The sequence below is a fragment of the Anastrepha ludens genome, chromosome 4, assembly GCF_028408465.1.
Source record: "Anastrepha ludens isolate Willacy chromosome 4, idAnaLude1.1, whole genome shotgun sequence".
Classification (NCBI taxonomy): domain Eukaryota; kingdom Metazoa; phylum Arthropoda; class Insecta; order Diptera; family Tephritidae; genus Anastrepha; species Anastrepha ludens.
The window spans coordinates 105024135-105044913 of record NC_071500.1 but is presented as its reverse complement, the minus strand read 5'-3'; the positions used below and the strand labels follow the sequence as shown (position 1 = coordinate 105044913).

The window sequence follows — 20779 nt, the reverse complement described above, 5'->3', positions numbered from 1 at the left end:
TTCGGGCTGTACGTGGTTTAATCGGTCAAGTACCATCCAATAATGTAAAATTATTCTCAGTTTTTCTGATGGTTTGCCATTCGGTAGGACGGTTATGTACACCATAAGTTGGCCTGAGCACGCGATGAACACTTTTCATAGAGCATCGATTTTCGTTGTTGATCTAGTGCCATCACCTTGAATGGATGCGTCTTGGTTTGAAACTTTACGTTCTATGGTTTTTGTTGTATTATGAACCCTATTTATATGAAACATAATTGAATTAAAAAGAAGTTGAGAGGAAGTCAAAACGTTCCAATACGTCGCGCGGCTATTATTATGAACACAGGTGTATATAGGGCGCGTTACAGGCAGAAATACATAGTTTTTGTTAATCTAATTCCAATAGCTTTTGTTACTGTTGTTAAAAAGCATTGTTGCAGTTGCAAAGGCGAAAGCAATTAAATTTATAGCCGCGAACGAAATATTTTTCAAGTGTAAAACAAACGAACAGAACGAATGCGAATGAAGATCAACCGACCAAGGGGTACTCGCATTTGAGAGGAGGAAAGAGGTTGATAAGTGGGGTATGCCTAAGGCAAAACGCTGACTGGTCGCCGGCCGAAATAAATGATTTTTGAGCGCTTTGTCGACGATATTGAGTTCAGAGGAGAGGAATGGAAAAAGTTAGTTGTTGAAGTGTTGAAGTGTAGGTGGCGAGTTGCAATCGAATGTTGCACTTTTTATTGATATTCGCAAATGGAATATTTCGGTTCAAACAAACTGTGCTAAAGTGCCAAATACGCGCCAAACATACACGCACACGCGCAGACACACATGTATACCAGTATATATGTATGTACAAACAAGAGGGGAAATAAAAATAAAAAAAGTCATGGAAACTTTTATATTAGCAAACTGAAAAAGCGGTGCGTGCGTATCCTTAAATTGGGTTGGAAAATCAAGCGGCGGTGAATAATACAGCTTAAGCTCCATGCTTTGTCTCTCACACAAAAACACACACCCACTATTTACTTACACTTAACCTCAAGCACTCGGACAAAATCTGGTTCGTGACTAGTGATCTTTCGGCAAATAGGAAACAGTCTGCAGGTGACTGGACTTGAATCACTTTAACAGAGAACAACAAAAGTTAGAAGAAATAATTTAAATCTGCCACACTTGGAGCGATTTCACACAATCTGAAAAGTTGTTAGCTTGGACGCAAATTGAACTACTTTTGACATCCCCAGTAAAAATTTACGTTTCGAAAAGTGTAAAGCGCGCTAACTAGTCATGATTCCAAAGTGTTTAGAAACGCACCACTTAATTGGAAACCATTGCATGGCTCTGCAGGTTATGTATTTTTATTTACTTGCATGCGTATTTGTGTGTATGTCTGTGGGTACGCCGGAAGTTGAGGTGTTACTGATTGAGTTTGTGAAAACGCAATAAATATTTGTTGAGGCGTTGTTGTTGCTCCCGCTAAAATGTACTTTTGATGTGCTTGTATTAGTAACAGTGGGAGTGTCGGCATCATCAGAGTTCGCTTCAAGTAGGCGCCTATTGACAGGAAATGGATGTGGGCGTGTAAACGGATGTGGCTGTAAAAGCGATAAAGTATGGGTTTTTGTTTGAGTTGTAGTGCTTTTTGGGCTCGTCGGCTGAGATTAAAATGAGGCGAAAATATGCAGAAAAAATTCATGTTTTGTTTGTTTTATGCCGTCATGGAAAGGTTGCCCCAACATTGCTTTTGCGTTGAGTGCTAAACTTTAAGGAAGTTGAGCTGTTTTGTGCAACTTTGCTAATATTTGTTTCAGTACCACGAGAAAATGAGTTATAGAAATTAATTTAAGAGACATTTAAGTGAATATGGTGTGCTTTTTCATATACTTCAAAAAGCGTTCAATTGATCATTTCCGTATAACTTGTGCAATTAAAGTTTATATCTGGTTTTTTACAAACTCTAAATTTCATTGGCTCGTCAACATCGGTTCGATAGCGTCGAATTTTTTTGATGGCACAGTCGCGCTTTTCTTTGCTATCATCAAACAACATTGATAACAAAATATTTTCCGAATGCGCATAATATGAATTATCTTTAATTACTTAATTGACAATTTTGCGTAAACGGGGTTCTAGAAATCGTGACCAACCAATGAACTTGAAAAATAATGCACTGCCGTACACGACAGAGCTGTAATACGTGATATTGAAGTACATTGGCACATAACATTTAATTATAATAATAATTAAATTCAACCAGAATTCTTATATTTGCATCTGGATTTTCCGTTGTCACATATAATCCCATTAATCTAGCGGCCTTGGTGAGCCACCGAGAATGTACAATTTTCCCTGGTTTGATGTTAGCCAGATCCACCGGAACCATGCCGCTAGAAATTGCATGGGCCATGTCGTATAAGTACTTCGAATCGGTGGAAAATTCAATTTTTTCTGGAGCAGGGGGTATATTTTGCAACTCAATTTTCTGGATGCCGCCCACCACCTGAAAATATATAATAATAAAATAATTAAAAATGGTTGACAATTATAATAAATGAGTGATAGCAATAACTTACCGGAAGAGTTTCACAAGTTTCGATTTGACGGCTCAGTTTTCCGGTTGCCGATCTTGGTCCAGTGCTGGTTGATTTATCCAAAACTTCAAACAAATACCGAAACGGAAATTCGTTGAAGTGTAGAAGGCAAACGAACCAATGCAATGGGCTTTTTAACTGCAATTCGAATCGTCGTATAATTCCACCGTGTGGGCCAATGTTTGTTGGCTCACCGTCAGTGCATATTCCAATTAATGCATCCATTGATATATTTTCATCGCTGAAAAAACCATTTAATTTGGTTGTTTTGTATTCAGCGGTTTCATGTTCCAGTCTTACGTAACCAATCAATTCAGAATTGGGTTCTCTCAAAATACCAAGATGAGGTCCTTTTACCATCCTAGTATGATACTTCTCATCAATTTTATCTATCGTTAAAGTATCATCTTTTCTGCCATCGAATGAAAACGCTAACAAATTGGTATCATCTAACCGTATGCGAAGCACTTCTTGTCTGCATTTCTCTTTGTCTCTGCGAACTTTCGATTTATCCATGATGAGAGGTTTCCCATGCTTATCTTTAATTTTAAAATCTTGCAAAAGAGCGGTTCCCAATGCTGATGCTACTCTGTCAGGCACACCAAATCTGTCCCATACCAAGGCAAAGTTAAAACAATCGTATCTCTCTGTGTATTGTGAACTTGTGCTTCTATCCATATCTTCTTGAACCGGTGGCGGTGCGTAGACGTTGCTCCTTGCTCTTCAGTTTCCATCACAAATGCATCCATTGTTTGTCTTCTCTGATTATGTTGATCGTGCATGAACTCTTTGAAGCGTTCGGGAACCCAGCCGCATGCACATGGAGCTGCCTTCAAATCGCATTTACATATTCCAATGTAAAAAATTGTTTCCAGAGATTTTACATACTCTGTAAATTGTTGGGTGTTGTTTCTTCTCTTGATTTGCTCTTGATACTTGTCAAGCAATTTATTCAATTTATTAAATACACTTTTTTTCAGCACTATTTCCATACCAAGTTTTTCCCAAATTCCAATCAACTTATCTTGTACTTGAATAGTGAATGATTTATGGGAAAACTTTTTTTGTTCTGTTTTAGCACGTTCGCTTAAGTAAAAATAATATCTCAAGATATCCAGAAGGGTTGGTAAATTAAGATCAGTTAAATCAGTAGACACACCAAAAACAGTAACATCATGCTTGGGTATAAGACTCATTGGGTTTTCGATAGTTGTTGATGTAGTTGCTTCATCTTACGGTGTAGAGGATGGTGGATTCATTGTAAACTTTTTGATTTGGGATGGTCACTTCACATATTATTTTTTTTGAAATATTTTGTTATCTGAAATTAGCACTTCACACTTTGAGTTCTTCACAACAACTTAATGCATTCACAAAACTGTTGCGTTATACCTATATGGTCTACGAGACGAGGTAATAAGAATGAAATGGTAATTTCAATTCTACCTGTTGTGTCTTGTGGTTGCTTAAAAAAAACAACACAAGCAATTTTACGATCTGCAATTGTGTCACAGTGATACCTTCATTGTTTAAAAGGGTTGCGGTGCATTCCAGTGATACCTTAATTGTTGAAATGGTTGCAAAAAACGCGCATTTCTTACGAAGGCCCCTACCCAAAAGTTCGACCCAAATTGGGGGATATCAGAATTCGTTTTATAGGTATGGTTCCTTCGGCAAAGTTTCTTATTTTGATCCCTAGAATATGATTTTCACAGAGCAATGGGCGATTTTTTTGCCTCCCCACAAATCGACCCGGCCTAACATACATATATTATATATGCTCACTCAAGTAGGAGAGAGCCAGATGTCGAACGTTGCCGAATGCGGGGACCGATTGTACCTCTTTGTCGTTCGTTCCGCGCTCTCGCTTGCAGTTTAAGCAAAGTAACGACGCATGAGCGGGATAACGACGCATGAGCCAGACAACGACGCATGAGCAAGATAACGACATATTTTTTGGTGCGTGCAGCCGGCTACATCGAATTATAAGACGTTATCACGTCAAAAAAAATATTTAATATAAAAATATTTAAAATCAAACCTTTTCCAAGGCAACAAAACGTGTTTGTTGCTTATGAAAGCCGGGTGTTGTATAAGAAATTACTTTGGATTTCAATGTCAAGCTTAGTGTAACTAAAGCCTCAACTGCTCTGTATTCCTTCAGCAAGTCCACTGCTTTAAATAGTTTTATGCATCTAGCCGGCCATGCTAAGAATAAAATTTTTTAACTGTGCAGTCTTCGCATTCCTCTTCTCGTCGCACTTGCGAATAAAACCACATATCTTACATAAAAAGGTTCTCTCGAATGCTTCTACTGTTTGCCTAACTTTGTTCGGCAGATTTGTTGTTCGTGTGCTCTTTGTTTGTCGAGCGATACGAAAATGCTATCTATTTTGTATTTATTTACGTATCTATTTATTATCAAATCTAAAACCAACTAATAAAAGGATGAAATGTTGCGCCCTTCATCAAAGCCCTAGAAATCAGATGGCTAAGTCACCATCATTATCATGCATAGCACTACAGCTCGCTGCGAGCTTTGGCACCCTCCACAATTTTTCTCAACACATCTCGGAGCATAGCCATACTACGATAGTTCGCCGCTCCTATGCTTCTTAGATCATCCTCAACGTCGTCTAACCATCTTTTCGACGGCCGTCCTCTTCGCTCCTCTTCGCGTGCATCCAAAACCTGCGAGTTATTCCTTCATCTGGCATTCTTAAAATGTATCTTAGCCGTCGGATGAGCTGCGATTTAAAAAAACCGCATGACATTTTCAACTTGAAGGAATTCGTTGAGCTCGTTATTGCATGTGATGCGATGGATACCATTTTCTTCTCGTACTGGACCCAGTACTCTTCTTTCCAATATGCTTAATTGGGTAATTGTATTTGCTTTCAGGGTCCACGTTTCACATTTTCGTGTAGCCACTAGTGGAATCAATGTTTGATATAGTTTGACTTTCGTTTTTCTACTCAAGAGCTTTCTTTTTAACAATGTAAAGATCTTCGATAGCACTCATTGTATCATCGAAGACTGAGAAGCAGTCTTCTAGATATCTATTGGGTTGGAGGGAAAGTTCTGTCATATTTTAAATAGGCAGGTAAATTTTCTTGTAAATATAAAAACATCTGGCTCATGAGTCATGGGGATTCCGGGGATCTGAGCCTCCAAGAAAGTAATCGATCTGGACGACCATCCCAGTTCGATAATGATGTTTTGTGGCCCATGTTGGAAAATAATCCACATTTGACAAGTCGAGAAATTGCAGAAGCGTTTGGCATTCATCATACAACTGTTGAAGATCACATTAAGTCACTTGGGCTTGTGTTAAAGCAAAGTGTTTGGGTTCCACTTGAATTAATGGAAAATAGATTTGTCTGACCGTGTAAGAATGTGGTCATCACATCTTTTAAGACACAATGTGGATTCGTTTTTGGACAAGCTGATTACTGGAGATGAAAAGTGGATTCTTTACGAGAATATTAAGAGAAATAAATCTTACTGCAAATCAGGAACATCATTAGCCACGGTTTCAAAACCAAGTATCCATCAACGAAAAGTACTGCTTTGTTTGTGGTGGGACAGGTAAGGTTCAGTGTACTATGAGTTGCTGAAACAGGAAAAACCATCAACGCGGATCTGCACTGCAATCAGCTAGATAAATTCAATCAGCTATTAGAGAAAAAAGGCCAGCAATAGTGTACAGAAAAGGAATAGTGTTCTACCATTGGGCAGACGCACAGGAAGTTTCATTCTCCTCTTTCCAAGCTGGGCAGAGTACACTGTCTGAGGCGCTCAACCTTTCCATGTGCTTCGCCCACAGAAAATGGCCCATCATCAGTCCAACTAGCCGTCTGCACTCCCTTCTGCTTAATAACAGAAGAGTTTGCGACGGTCGATCGGACATGACAGGTAACATCCGTTTAGTCTATCTGCAGCCTCTCTCAGCCTGCCAAGCTCGCTTGTGGGTTGTAGTTACCCATTTGTTAACCGTGGCTTTGATGGCCGCAGAAGGGACTGGCAAAACGGGTTCTGGGCCCGGTTAACCTCTATGCCAGGTAAATAAAAGAATTTAATAAATTTTTTTTTAAATAGGACAGAACTTTCCCTCCAACCCAATAATTTGATCCACGCTTTCAAATTTATGATCACTAATTGTAAGGTCTGGTGCTTTTCTCAAGGTGTTAACTCTCCTGAGGTATTTCGTTTTGCTTTCATTTACCTTTAATCCATAGATATTTGCTTTTATTTGGAGTACTTGGAATACTTCTCTTAGAACATTCATATTTCTCGCAAGGATGGCCAGGTCATCAGCAGAGCCAAATATTTGGCAAGTTTTGCTGATGGATCAACATCTTTCCTTGCATGGCTAGGTCATGTTACGCGAATGGATCCAAGGAGAGCCAACGAAAAATAATTGACGCTCACAAAAAAACGACGAAAGAAAAACGTAGACCAGCTGGATTATCGAATTGGTGGATGACATGAGGAAATTTAAAGCAAACGGAAGGATTCAACCAAAGAGCCGGTGAAATGGAGAAATTTTTTCAGCAGGTAAAAGCTCATACGGAGCTGTAGCGCCAAATGATGATGATGATGAGTAAATCTAAAAATACCTGATTTCTTACAGAATACAATAAAAATACTTAACTATATACTTATCTCGCTTGCTAACAAGTGCTGCTTTGGACTAAGTGTACAGTAAAATCTTCTCTCGACGAATTAAAATAACCCTCTGCATGGGTCTCGTCCTAACGTACGTGGCAGAAGCTTGGATGCTGACAATATTCAATGAGACAGTCCTTGGAGTGGTTAAACGAATGATTCTGCAGAAGGTTTTGAGACCTTTGCACGTTGGCGACGGCGAGTATCGTAGGCGATGGAACAATGATCTTTACGACCACATAGACATTGTACATCGAATAAAGATGCAGCTGCTTTCTAGGCTGGGTCTTGCCGTCCGAATGAGTACAAAAGCTCCGGCTTTGAAAGTAGCAGCTGGTGGTAGCAGAGGAAGAGGAAGATCACCGTCAGTGGAGTTTCACTAGCCGCTGAACTAGAAAAATACTTTTCTATCAAAGTTACACCTCAAACAGTGCGCAATTATGTAAAAAAATTGGGATTTAGAAGCAGAACTGCGGTTAGAAAACCGTATGTAAGCTCAGTCAATAGAAGAAAGCGTGTTATATTCGTCAGGCAATATTTAAACAAAAATATGCGGTTTTGGAAAAGGGTAATTTTTTCGGACGAGTGTAAATTTAATATAAAAATGTCCGATGGGCGCATAAAAATTTGGAGAGAGTGTAATACTAGCCTTCAAAAACGAAATCTGCAGCCTTCTTTCCAGCACAGTGGTGGTTCTCTGATGGTATGGGGATGTTTCGGGCAAACGGAGTAGGAAAGTTGCATTTTATTGATGGAATTATGACTGCGGGGCAATATATTGATATTTTAAAAAAGAATCTACGAAAAAGTGCCAAAAAATTGGGTTGCAAAAAAAAATGTATATTCCAACCCTAAGTACACGGCGTTGGATACAAGGTTATGGATCCTTTATAACTCTCCAAATTATCTCATAACACCACCACAAAGCCCGGATATTAATCCCATAGAAAATTGATGGTCGATTTTCAAAAAGCAACTGAAACATCATCAAATACGGAACCGAGAACATTTAAAAAAACTCCTCAAATCAGAGTGGAAGAAGATTTTTACAAATCTCACAAAAAAATTGGTGGAATCTATGCCGAAGAAATTGTCTGCTGTTCTAAGGCAACGAGGGTATCCTACAAAATATTAATTTTCTGAACTATCTTTTATTTACTCTTAAAATCATTAAAAATACATGTGTACTAATACGAATTTTGCTTCTGTGAAAAGGGTTAATTTTTTTCTTTCTTACTTTTTTTTTGCAATTCAATAAATGACTTATGATCTACATAAAATATGTCCAAAATTAAATAAATATCAGCATACAGCAATTAAACTAAAGCCGTTCATTTGGAGCACACATTGAGCAAGAGTTGTTGGAAATAAATCTCACTTGTAGACAAAGCCATTAACATTTATAGTCGTCATTCATTAAAGGCAATTCCAGCATTTATATACATACATATAAGTATGTATAAGTGAAAATGCACGCACATGTGTGCGTGAATAGTGTTTCAGTTTTACGCCGTGCACTTTATTTGACGCAAATTATTTTGACGTATCCTAACGACTTTTCCCATTCACTGAGCACAGATTACTTTGAAAGTCTACTTGTATGCGTGCACCCTAAGATAAATTGGGGGTGGTACTAGTGGGGACTAGTTGCGGACTAGTCTCGGTCTAGTCAGTAGATATGCAAAAAAGTTGCTGCCAAACGCGCATTGGCGCTTTTGAGTCTCTATTTCCACTTTGAAATTTTGGACTAGTTTCGGTGTAGTCATTAGTTGACCTTTTCGGATGTCATAAGAAAAAAAAAATGATTTTTATGAAACACAAATTTTTTGATAAAATTCAAATTGCTAAAGTGAAGCATTACGTTCTTCATCACTTCATCCGTCATGACTCTGACGAGCAACACAGGCAGTAGTGGTCAACTCGCTTCAGTTTCTTGGCTTTGCAAACCAGTTCGAAGGCCGTAATGGAAGTCGCTGATCTGCAGCCAGTCCATTTTAGAAGGTATTCATAGTCTTTATTGTAGGGTAATTGCAGCCAAGCAACTGCGCGTCTTCAAGTAAAAGCAAAACAGTTGTTGCGAGATTTTCACATCAACGCAGCCAAGCTGACATTATGCGCTGATGATTATGCGCTCGCATGCGGCACGCACACACAATTTCACATAAATACAGAACGCACACACACACCAGCAAAGCAACTATCAACATATCGAATCGTTTACTCACGGGCTCCCTCTCAAAAACACATTAAAATCGGAAAATGGAGTTTACAACTAAATAAGTGGCAAACGAAAACATTTGTGACAGCCAGCGAAAATCTTCAGAGGCAACCACTAAAACACATATTAGAAGTTGCAACTGCAGTTGAAACACACAAAACAACAGCAACACCACCAAAATGAGTACTTAGCGACAGCTCAAAGTGGCAGTACTACAGCAGCGGTGGCAGCAATAGTGTTAGCGCTGGAACTGCTATGTGGCATGCAGCATGCGGGTGTGTTTTAATGGCCTCTGGCCTTTATCTCTCACCCTCACCGCTCGTCTGACAATGCTCGTAAGCGTGCAACATGTGTTGCTGTTGTGTTTGTTGTTGTTGTTGACATGAGCAACGCAAATCGAGTACGAGTATAATAATTAAGAGTGTCACTTTGTGACATAATGAGACACGCTGCAAAGCGTTATGCTCCCCCTCTTACGTACCACAGACTCTGTGCTCCAATCTGCCTTATAGCGGGCGATACCTTACGCGCAGCAACAACAAATGAGTACTTGTAAATGCATGCTTTACTTGAGTAGGCATGCCACGTATGTACGTACAAATAAGTAACAGTACATATATTTGTTGCACGACGCACAGTGGGCCACAAGTGATGCGTTTACATTCTAATTATGAAGCTAGACTCATTCTAGTTTTGGCAAGATATGAATTAAATTAGTTCGCGATATTTATATAAAGGGTGGTCAGATTGGATATGATTTTGGAGGTACTCTGTGAAAAGTGTTCATTGCGAGTTCAGGTAAACTTATGGTGTTCAGTAATGAGGCCCATTTTTGGCTTAATTGCTACGTCAATAAGTAAAATTTCCGCATTTGAGCTCAAGAGCAATCCGAAGCCATTCAAAAACAGCCATCATGTCTCTTGAAAACAACCATTTGGTGCAGCCTATGGGCTATTAACGGCCCATATTTTTTCAAAGATGAGGCTGGCGCCAATGTAACTGTGAACGGCCAACGCTATCGCTCCACGATTAACGCCTTTTTGATGTCGGTAATTGAAGCCCGTGATCTCTACAATATTTGAGTCCAACGTTCCAACAAAACGGCGTTACTTGCTATACAGCCCGTGAAGCAATCGATTTACTGCGTCGTCATTTCGACTCGGACTAGTAGATTGGCCACCTAGATCGAGTGACATTTGTGGGGGTAGGTAAAGTCTGTGGGGGTCAAAGTCTGTATGCTTTGTGGATAAACCACCTGCGATTGAAGCATTGGATATTGAAGTCCTCCAGCGAGCCATTCAAAATTGGTGTTTACAGATGACCGAATTACGACGCAATTGCGACCAACATTTGGAAGCGATTATCTTTAAAAAATTAATGCCATGAATGGTTCTACACAAAAATAATAAAGATTGCCCAATCAATTTGAATTTTCGTTATTTTATTTGAATTTAAAATACGATACCTCTAAATAGATGTTTATATATTATATAAATATAATAAAATATTTTAGCAAAGTCAGCAATAATGGTTTTCTGTAAGGAGAGGGGCTAGCAAATAGAGAGAAGTGGACGTTCAAAAGAGAACAAAGTCCAATATCGGCAGAATATAATTATCTAGGTGTGAAAGTGACTCCAAAGTTAAGCTTAAAAAAATTTTTTTATATACAAACAGACTAGCCAAAAATAGTATAAACGCTACATAACGAGCTTTTCTGTCCAAAGGTAAAATAAAATTATCAACAAAATAAAAAATTTTTTTTCAAGATTTATCGGCAATTTTGTTTTTCTGCTCAAAATCGATTTTTTTTAATTATATAACAAACATTTTTTTTTAAATGCCCATAACTTAGTCAAAAATGAACCGATTTTAATAATTATGGGTTCAAAACGATCGTCATTACTTACACGAGCGACTTCCTGTAGAAACAATTGCAAAAAAGTAGTTGAAGATTTTTTATTTAGCAAAAAAGAAAAAAAATTGAAATTTTTTCGAAATCTAATATTTCAAAAAGTCTATTTTTTTTTATAACTTTTTCCAAATCAAGAGAACCCTTCGAACTTCAATTGAGCTGAATTCCCAGTAGCTAAAATGAGTTGTTTTTGAGTAACGAATTTTTGAGTAAAAAACCTGTTTCGCACTTTTTGTGAGCCGAAAAACAAAATTGCCGATAACTCTTGAAAAAATTTCGGGCGAACAAAAAAATACTTGTCTCATTATTTTGACCAGAGAGCAACATATTTGAGTTACATCGAAATCGAAGAACATGTCCCGAATAGCCCGGTTGAATTGAAATGGAAAGCATCAGCAGTAACAAGAGCAATACAAAGTTACGCCGCACACGTTTGAGATTTTGATCTGCTTGATGAAGTAGATAAAACTCGGTTGTATCGTTTGAAAAGAACTTTGAACTTGCCTACAAATACACCAACTTATTGGGTCCTTTAAGAAACTTTAATACATTGCCACATAGATACTCAAAAATTTTCGTATAAAGAAAAACCTTTTGGCCAAAAGCAGTTGACGACATATCAAATAGGAGGCTGTGGAATACTATCATAGATGTACTTGTTTCAACTGTGAGCTCGACGAACAAACACGGATTGTGGAAAAGAGCTTTGAAAAGTACGAATTAGAAAACAGTATCACTTTAGTTTGGTACTAGTGAAATATAGACAGTTAATTGTAAACGAATATGATTCAGCTTTGCGCATTTTATTTGGAACAAATTTGTACTCAATGTTAATTTAATTGTGGTTTTCAGACAGATGACCATTTGAGTCCCTGTAGTATATTTTTTTAATAAATAGTTGTTCAAATGTTTGTGTATATTTCCATAATATAGAAAAAAATCTATCGAATCTAATCTAATCTACATATATTTTTAATAATCAGTACATCTTATAGAATAATGTTCGTGCGTATATACTAATTCTTGGCGACTGTCTCTGTTGAGGAGTTTGCAAACTAGCAGGCATATCCTCATTTTAAAGATCCACTTGGGGATAGCGCGTCTACACCGCCCTTGAAAGCAAAAACAAGCCTTATATGTAAAATAAAGCCTCAGAATATTTTTGTAATCCAATAACTGTTCACAGAGCGCTCCAATTTGCACAGTGTTTTTTGCATTTTGAAACTTATCCCTGCTGGAAGGCTTACCTCAACACTAATTGCAAAAACTTACAAAATAAGCGTGCCAGTAAACCAAAATGCGCTCAAAAATCGTAAAGCTAATTCTCAAACTGCAACAAATCAAAAATGACTCAACCGATTGCAATGCCAGTTTTTTGCCATAAAACTTTCATATGCTTACCTTTATTCCTCATTAATAAAATATATAAATTATTTCCACTTACAAAATTTGGAAAACAAAAGGAACATATTTTCCAAAAATTGCTCGGCGCAAAGCTGACAAATTCATGCTCTCTAATTTCCATATCTGCCAATTTGTTATTGTGTTGCTCACTTTGCCTTAACGTGCCGGTTTTCAGAAAAACTATTTGTGGCTGCACGGTTGTCGACAAGCTAAAACTCTGTTTGAAGCACTAAGCTCCTTACAAAAAAAAAAAAAAACTCGGACACTCTGTGAAAAAAACCAAAAACGCAAATTTATTACATTTAAGCTCTACGGCTATCAGTTTTCTTACGTAGTTATTTATGTTTAATGCGTCAGCCCAGATGCGGCATACAAAAGAACCGAGCTGACTACCCTACTATATAGGATTCTTTTGTTATGGATAGGGGCACCGTTGTTTCACATTATTCGGCTGACAGACAGGACTGCACATTTGATGCCTTCTTCACGGCATATTTCAGGCACGTTCTAAAGTTTAAACCATTATCAATTAACACTCCTGGTTTGATAGTTACAACCCCGACGTTTGCTTTCGTTGTTTCTACTGCCTTCCTGTTGCTTATCACATCTAAATCGGTTTTGTGCTCTGCTAATTCCAGCTTCGTAGACTTCAACCAAGCTTTGAACCTGCTTACTGATTCACTGGCGATCCTCTCAATATCTTGGATGTGTTTCATCACCCTTACCGCTGCGTTATTATCCGCGCATCCAATGACTTCAGTTGTAGGAGACATATCAAGTTTTAGAACACCGTCGTGCATTACGTTCCATAGTGGGTCTCTAAAACTGATTCTTGGGGGCACCCCTGCTGATATGTTGTACTCTTCAACACCTCGCTCTATCCTCAGTCTACGGTCCGTATAATAGCTCACAATTATTCTGGTAAAGTAACCCGGCGCCCCTATTTTTGCTAGGGTTCTAGTATACGCTGCCAGCCAGCTGTATAAAAAGCGTTTCTTACGTACAGAGTTACCACAGCGCAATATTCTTTTTTCGCGCCACGCCATCTCTTGCCTTCACTGACTTCTGTTGCAAATCTACCACGTATTTAATAGCATTCACAGTTGAGCGGAATTTTCTGAAGACGAACTGATATGTGTATAAAACACCTTTAACTTTAGCAAAAGATAATACGTAGTTTGTCGCAAATAACTCTTTTCCTATTGTGTCTAGCGCGCATATCGGTCGGAAATACTCGAGCTCGCCAAAGCACAAAGGTTTTTATCTTCCGGCCGCCATAGCGTGACTACCAATCGGAATTCAAAGAGAACGCAGGTTCGAATCTCGGTAAAAGACAAAAAAGAAAAAAAGTTTTTTCTAAAGCGGTCGCCCCTCGGTAGACAATGGCAAACTTCCGGGTGTATTTCTGCCATGAAAAAGTTCCTCATATTAAGAGTATCAGCCCGAGTCGGCTTAACATTGTAGGTCCCTCCGTTTGTGGAACAGCGTGAAGACTCTAGCCACAAATAGGAGGAGTATACGTGCAAATTAATCATTTTTTATATCTTCCACCTTCTTAGAAGAGTGCCTTCGTTAAGGCAGTTTGGGAGAACCGATAAAAATATATCTGGGCGTTAGAAAATCGCTAGTTTTATGGTTCTATTTGGTATACCGTACAGACTTGGAGCTTTCTTGTGGTGTATGTATCTTGATTTTTACTTCTGTTCCTACAAAAACTTAAACTGAATTTTTGGTAACTACGAACTTTTTCCCAACACATTTACTGCAATGTATCTTTTTTTGCTTCTATCGCTCTCGAAAACAAAACACAATGTGCCACTTTCAGTTGCTTTGCACCGCTGCACGCTTAAGTAGTTTGCATTTTATAGTGTGTCGGAAGGCGCACACTCACCCACACGGCGCGCTCGACATTGCAAGAAAATTGTCGCATCAAAAACAAAAAGGAAACATTTGCGCCATTAATGGAACATAATTTTTCCATGCAATGAATAGTGAATGTCACAAACAGCAGAACCCAGCAGCATTACGGCAGCACAACGCAAGCCTCGCATGTGTGGATGCCAAGAGAATGGAGAGTAACGGAGAGAGGGAAGATATTCAGTTAAGCAGCCTGGTTTGATGCTGTCACTACTGTTTTGTTTCATTGGGAGTTCGTGTTTGGCGACCTGGCACAAAACAAAAATGCAAATGAATATATGAATGTATGTATGCGTATATGTACGAGTATGTATGGGTCTAATTTTATGATATGTGAAAGTAGATGTTTATGCCTGCCTGCCTGGTTGTCTAGTTGAGTGCACGAATGATGCATTATACCCAACTAAAATTAAGCATATCAAGCGGGTGGGTGTTGACATTAACAACATGATCAGCCTCGCTAGCAGCTCAACAGCAACAAAAACAACAACTCTAATAATAAGCATATTATTTTCATCATTATCAACGTCCTCGAATTGCTGGCGGGGATTATTTACACATACATGCACTAATACATGTAAATATACTCATATAACCGAATACATGCCAAATATTGTCAGCGTCGAAAACCTTCATTAGCTGCGCTGCTGCTGGAGATTTTCAGTGCGCTGCTCCTGCTCCATATGGTTTTTATGCTGATTTTTGGTGGTTGTGCAGTGGTTTGGCCCACAATTTTAAGCATTCGCGTATTCATATTTATAGTTGCATATTTACATATGTATGTGTACAAGCTGATTATTATCTGAAATCATTTATGCAGCACTGCCAACAGTCAACAGCGAATGTCAAAGCCTAATTGCATTCCTAATACTCTTAGCACTGCCTAAACACACTTAAGACTTAGTGCGACATCAATGAGTTTTAACTTGATTTGTGCCAATGGTTGTGCAATCAACACACACACACGCATATATTATATATATAGGGGTTTTCAGTAAGAGCGCTTCAACTTTTGAACTTTTTTGAATAAAACACAAACGGTTTGACTTTTTTAACTAATTTTTTTTTTATTATCGAGTTTGAACATATACATTTAAGTATGAAATTCGATTTCTTTTGCATGACCACCGCGTGCACGTTTTACGAAGTCCAATCGTTGAACCCAATTTTCGACCACTCTTTTGCATAAATCGCCCGAAATTCCAGCAATTTCGCGTTCAATATTGGCTCTGAGCTCACAAATCGTCGCCGGCTTGTTACTGTAGACCAATGACTTCACATAACCCCAAAACGGGATGGCTTGTTAAATGGCCCGTAAAATGGCCGTAATGCTCTTAAAGTAGCAGCAACAGAACGATTATTTTCATAAAAAATTTGCACGATTTGCAATTGTTGCTCAAGTGTGTAGCGTTCCATGATGAAATGTATTCTAATGAAATTTACAAATGACAAGCGAAAAATAAAAAATATTGCGTCGATCGCCCTCCCTATCGGAAAAAAGTTGAAGCGCACCTATTGAATAACCCTTTACATATCGAATAATAATAGCAGGCGTTTAGAGCGCAATTAAAGTTAGTCAGCGGTTGGCATTTAAAACAAACTCATTTCAATAAATCCTAATCCGATAAATTAAATCCTAAAACCCTTAAATCTAAATGGTCAAGCGCTGGAGACCCTTCTGTAGTTTGTTTCAATGACAAATCTGCTACTATACCTGCGGACGTAGGTAATTTGTTGCCGATTTTTTCACATCCAATTTTACTCGTTATCATGCATATCCGTTTTTTTTATTGCTAGGCTAATCTACTTTCATCTTTGAACTTTGGCTATTTAAACTTTGTCTTTCTGGATATTGCGAATGAGATCTTGGGTTTAAAAACTTCTTCGCCGACGGATAAGGATGAGCTTTGCGTAATTTCTTGCAAAAACTGCCCGGGTATTGTTATTCTTGTCAAACTAATTTTTAATAAATTGCAGTCGGATTTGATAAGGATTAGAAAATCACAACTAAAGGAAGATCAAGGATTTTAAATTGAAATAAAACAACGTAAATTCAAATTGATTGGACAATCTTTATTATTTTTGTGTAGAACCATTCATAGCATTAATTTTTTAAAGATAATCCCTTTGAAATGTTGGCTGCATCTGCGCCGTGATACGGCCATCCGTAAACACTGATTTGGAATGACTCGCTGGATGACTTCGGTCGGTATCCAATGCATCAATCGAAGCTGATTTACCCCGAAAGCATTCAGACTTTACATACCCGTACAAATAAAAGTCAAAAGGTGTGATATCCCACGATATTGGTGGCCAATCCACTGGCCCGAGACGAGGAATAAATAGCTCACCGAAACGATGGCGCAGTAAATTCATTGTTTCACGCGCTGTATGGCAAATAGCGCCGTCTCATTGGGACCAAATTGTGTGGAGATCGCGGGCTTCAATTTCCGGCATCAAAAGGTCGTTTAGCATAGGGCGGATAGCATTTGTAGTCGCTGTTGCATGAGCGCCAAACTCGTCTTTCAAGAAATATGGACCGATGTTTCCTCCAGCTCAAACGGTTGTTTTCAATTAATGAACGTCTGTTCTTGAATGGCTTCGGGTTGTTCTTCAGCTCAATTACGGCAATTTTGCTTACAGGCGCAGCCAATACGTCGAAAATGGGTCTCATCGCTGAACGAAACTGTTTGCCTGAGCGCGCGACGAACACTTTTCACAGAGCGTCTATTTTCGTAATACAATTGTACGATTTGTAAATCTTGTTGAGACGTAAGGCTTTACATCGTTAACTGTCAATGAATACTTAAACCAAGTTTGACAGTATTCCCGCATAGTCTGTCGAAAACCCCCTATTGGAAAGGGTACCTCCAATCTGATTACGCTTAATTAGTTCGATGAAACTGCTTTCAAGTCGAATAGTTACGGACTGCGCAACAATGAGCATACATAGTCCACATCACCAGTTGTTAAGTTAAATTAGGGTAGAGTGCCTCCCGCTCTCTTCGAAATACAGCGAGGTAAGCTTATTCCCAACGACCTGTTATGATTACCCATGAGCGGCCTTTAATTCCGTTTCTATACATTCCGCTATCTCGGCTCATGCTTAATTCGGGAAGGCCCAGCCAACAAAATATTTTGCAGTATGCAAACTTGGTAAGAAGGTTTCGTCTGTACTGTGCACCTATCTGATCTGATGCGCTATATAAAACCTCATACATATGCGAAACGACATGCTTGTATCGGTTTTGCAGTGTTAGAGCGTGCAGCGCATTCCGAACTATATCAGAGGCAGCAGCGCTTATAATACTTGGGCTTTGTTCAATATACATTTTGGTGCGGGAGATGGTGGAATCCTCAAAAAATACGGTGAGTCGTCAAGCAGTGAAGGAGAGTTGTTGGCGGAAGTGGCAGAGTCGATGGAGCAATTCACTGAACGCACGTTAGACATATCGCCTAATTCCTTCTGTACGAAGTTGGCCGAACAGACGGCATGACGAAAGGATTTCCATCTTATCCAAATATTGACAGGACACGGATGCTTAAAACTTCATTTCGATAAATTCGGACATGAAGACGACCCTTACTGCACGACCTGTGCAAATGACGTTATTGAAGACGCAGAACTTTGTTTTTTGTCTGTTCGCAGTTTGAAACAGAATGGGTTGGCTTGAGCAATAAAGGACGGAAGCCACTTAAAGCTAACAACCTGCTTGATATTACGCTTGAGTCAAAAGAAAACTGATGCGCTCTTTGCAATGTAGCAAATAAAATCAACACAAAGTTGCGTTGGGTGGAACGTCTCCGTAAATTTTCGAAGGAAAACAATAGGTCGCTCCTACTCCGCTAAGCAATACCTAACGGTAGTTGCGCAGGCAAAGAAGGGAAACGTAGTAGGAGTGGGTTTTCATTTCCGTAAAAATAAAATTTTTATCAATACTATAATTTCTGAACTCAATAGCGATATTCGTCTAATGCAGGTACAAAAGATAAAAATACATACCTTACAGCATTCGGCACTCAAAGTGTAACCAATTAAAAAGGCCACAAATTTAGTTTGTGTTAAAATAATACAAAAATAATAATAAGGTGTAAAAATAATACAGAATTAAGAATCAACTTACTTTTGCACGATGTGATCACCTTTTTCGTAACGAATCGCAATCTGCCCGATGTGACTTGCAGGTATTTTTGGTTCACTCGCTGAAAATGACTTTTTTTAGCGCCTTGAGACTGGTGAATCTCATAGTTCGAACCTTCCTCTCCAAAATGGTCCAAAGAGAATATTCAATCGGATTCACGTTTGGTGAATTTGAGAGTCATTGTGTGGACGTTATGAAGTTCGGAACGTCGTTTTTTACCCATTCTTGGTTCCTTCGAGATTTGTGAGACAGTGCCTAGTCCTGTGAAAACGCCCATGGTCTGCCACCGAAATGTTTGTCTGCCCAAGTGTTCAAAGCCACCTCCAGTATACTTTCCCGATAATATTTCGCATTCACCTTGACGCCAGGCTCCATGAAAACGATTACCTGTGGCGGGTGCTGCCTCCTGGTGGTCAATCGGTGGCTCAAATTCTCATATGAACTGTCGTTCAAATAAACCCTCTCATTTTGGGAGTTCACGAATTGTTCAATTTGAAACATTTCTCGTCAGAAAATACAATGTTCGGAAATTGAGCGCTTTCGGCCGAGCGAAGCATCTCTTTCGCTCTCTCAAGTCTGATTGTCTGACTTGTTGCTGCTTTGGTGTGAAATCACGCGCCTTTTAGATTTTGTAAGGCTTGACTTTGAGATCATTTTTCAGTATGCGGCGGTTGCAACGGTCAGATATTTTCAGTTCTTTCGCCAATTGATTAGCACTTCATCGGGGATTTCGCAACTTGATTGCTTCTTGAACCATTTCACGTGACATTGCAGTCTTTTGATGACCACCTCCATGGCGTTTCGCGATGTTACCAGTATCGTTGTAATGAGTATTGGTGCGATAAACAAAAACTTTTTTTACTTTAAGGTGCACGAGCTCACGAAGAATCGCTGGTTGTGGTTTTCCAGCCAAATGCAATTCCATAATGCAATCCCACTATTTCGTTCGAAATCCATTACTGATTTTCTTTTTTCGCGTTTACTCTCGACAAAATGCTTCCGCGGGCTTGTAAACATTACTTTGGACTGTCTTTTAGTCAACCAACAGACAGCTGATGCACAAGCGAGCGGTCTGAACTTGGTTACACTTCGAGCGCCGGATCCTGTATAAAGCAATTCCAACACTATCTGAATTGAGAAATATCTGGCAATACCATTCTAAAAATATGTTTTAATTGAAATGTTCTCCATTATAATTTGTTTGAAATTCACATTGTAATGTTAAATTCATTTGCCCAGCTATTCACTACTCTCGTCTTAAAAGTTAGGTGGCAACGTCATACATAAACAATTTAATTAAAGCTTTGATCATTCTTTTCAACAGATTTTGTATGTACTCATATCCAAAGCTCTAAATAAATTGTGGTATTATTTACTTTTGCTTTCATATTAATATACATACATATGTATGTAAATACCACAGAAAAACTAGGTGGAAACCCACCTTAAGTGCTGGTTGAGCCCCCATATCATGAGGGTTAACCCACTACGAACTAAGAGGGAAGCTCCACAGGCAGTCAATCACCATGCGGAGATTACCATACCGCCGACCATGCCACTGTTAGTCTCTAACCTGGTATCTCATCATCCCCTCACCTGTAGCCCCTTAATCCAGGGTGTTGCGCGTCACCTAGCCTCGGACAACCAAGGCAACCCAAAATTAAGACCAAATCCCTCAGGAATTTCAGGTCTTTCAATAAAAAGACCACTAACGCAAGCGGAGTAAAGCCTGTGGCCAAGCCAGGATCTAACTCCCGCTCCGTCCCTTCAAGGACTGCCTCTACGGCAGCGAGACCTCTTACTGACAACAATCCCAACCCGATCATAAGATAAGTTGAGGATGACATACCATCTGGTGCCAGCAGTAGGCTCCCCCTCGTAACAAAATCCTTAGGAAGCAAGAGCTGCCCTGTCAGAAGACAAGCAAACCTTGCTGTCC

General features: G+C 39.0%; 1 pseudogene; it reads right to left on the bottom strand.

Moving 5' to 3' along the window:
• Nucleotides 1-2646: 2646 nt before the first annotated feature.
• The window catches only part of LOC128861938 (uncharacterized), a 59406-nt pseudogene continuing 41273 nt past the window's right edge, over nucleotides 2647-20779 (bottom strand).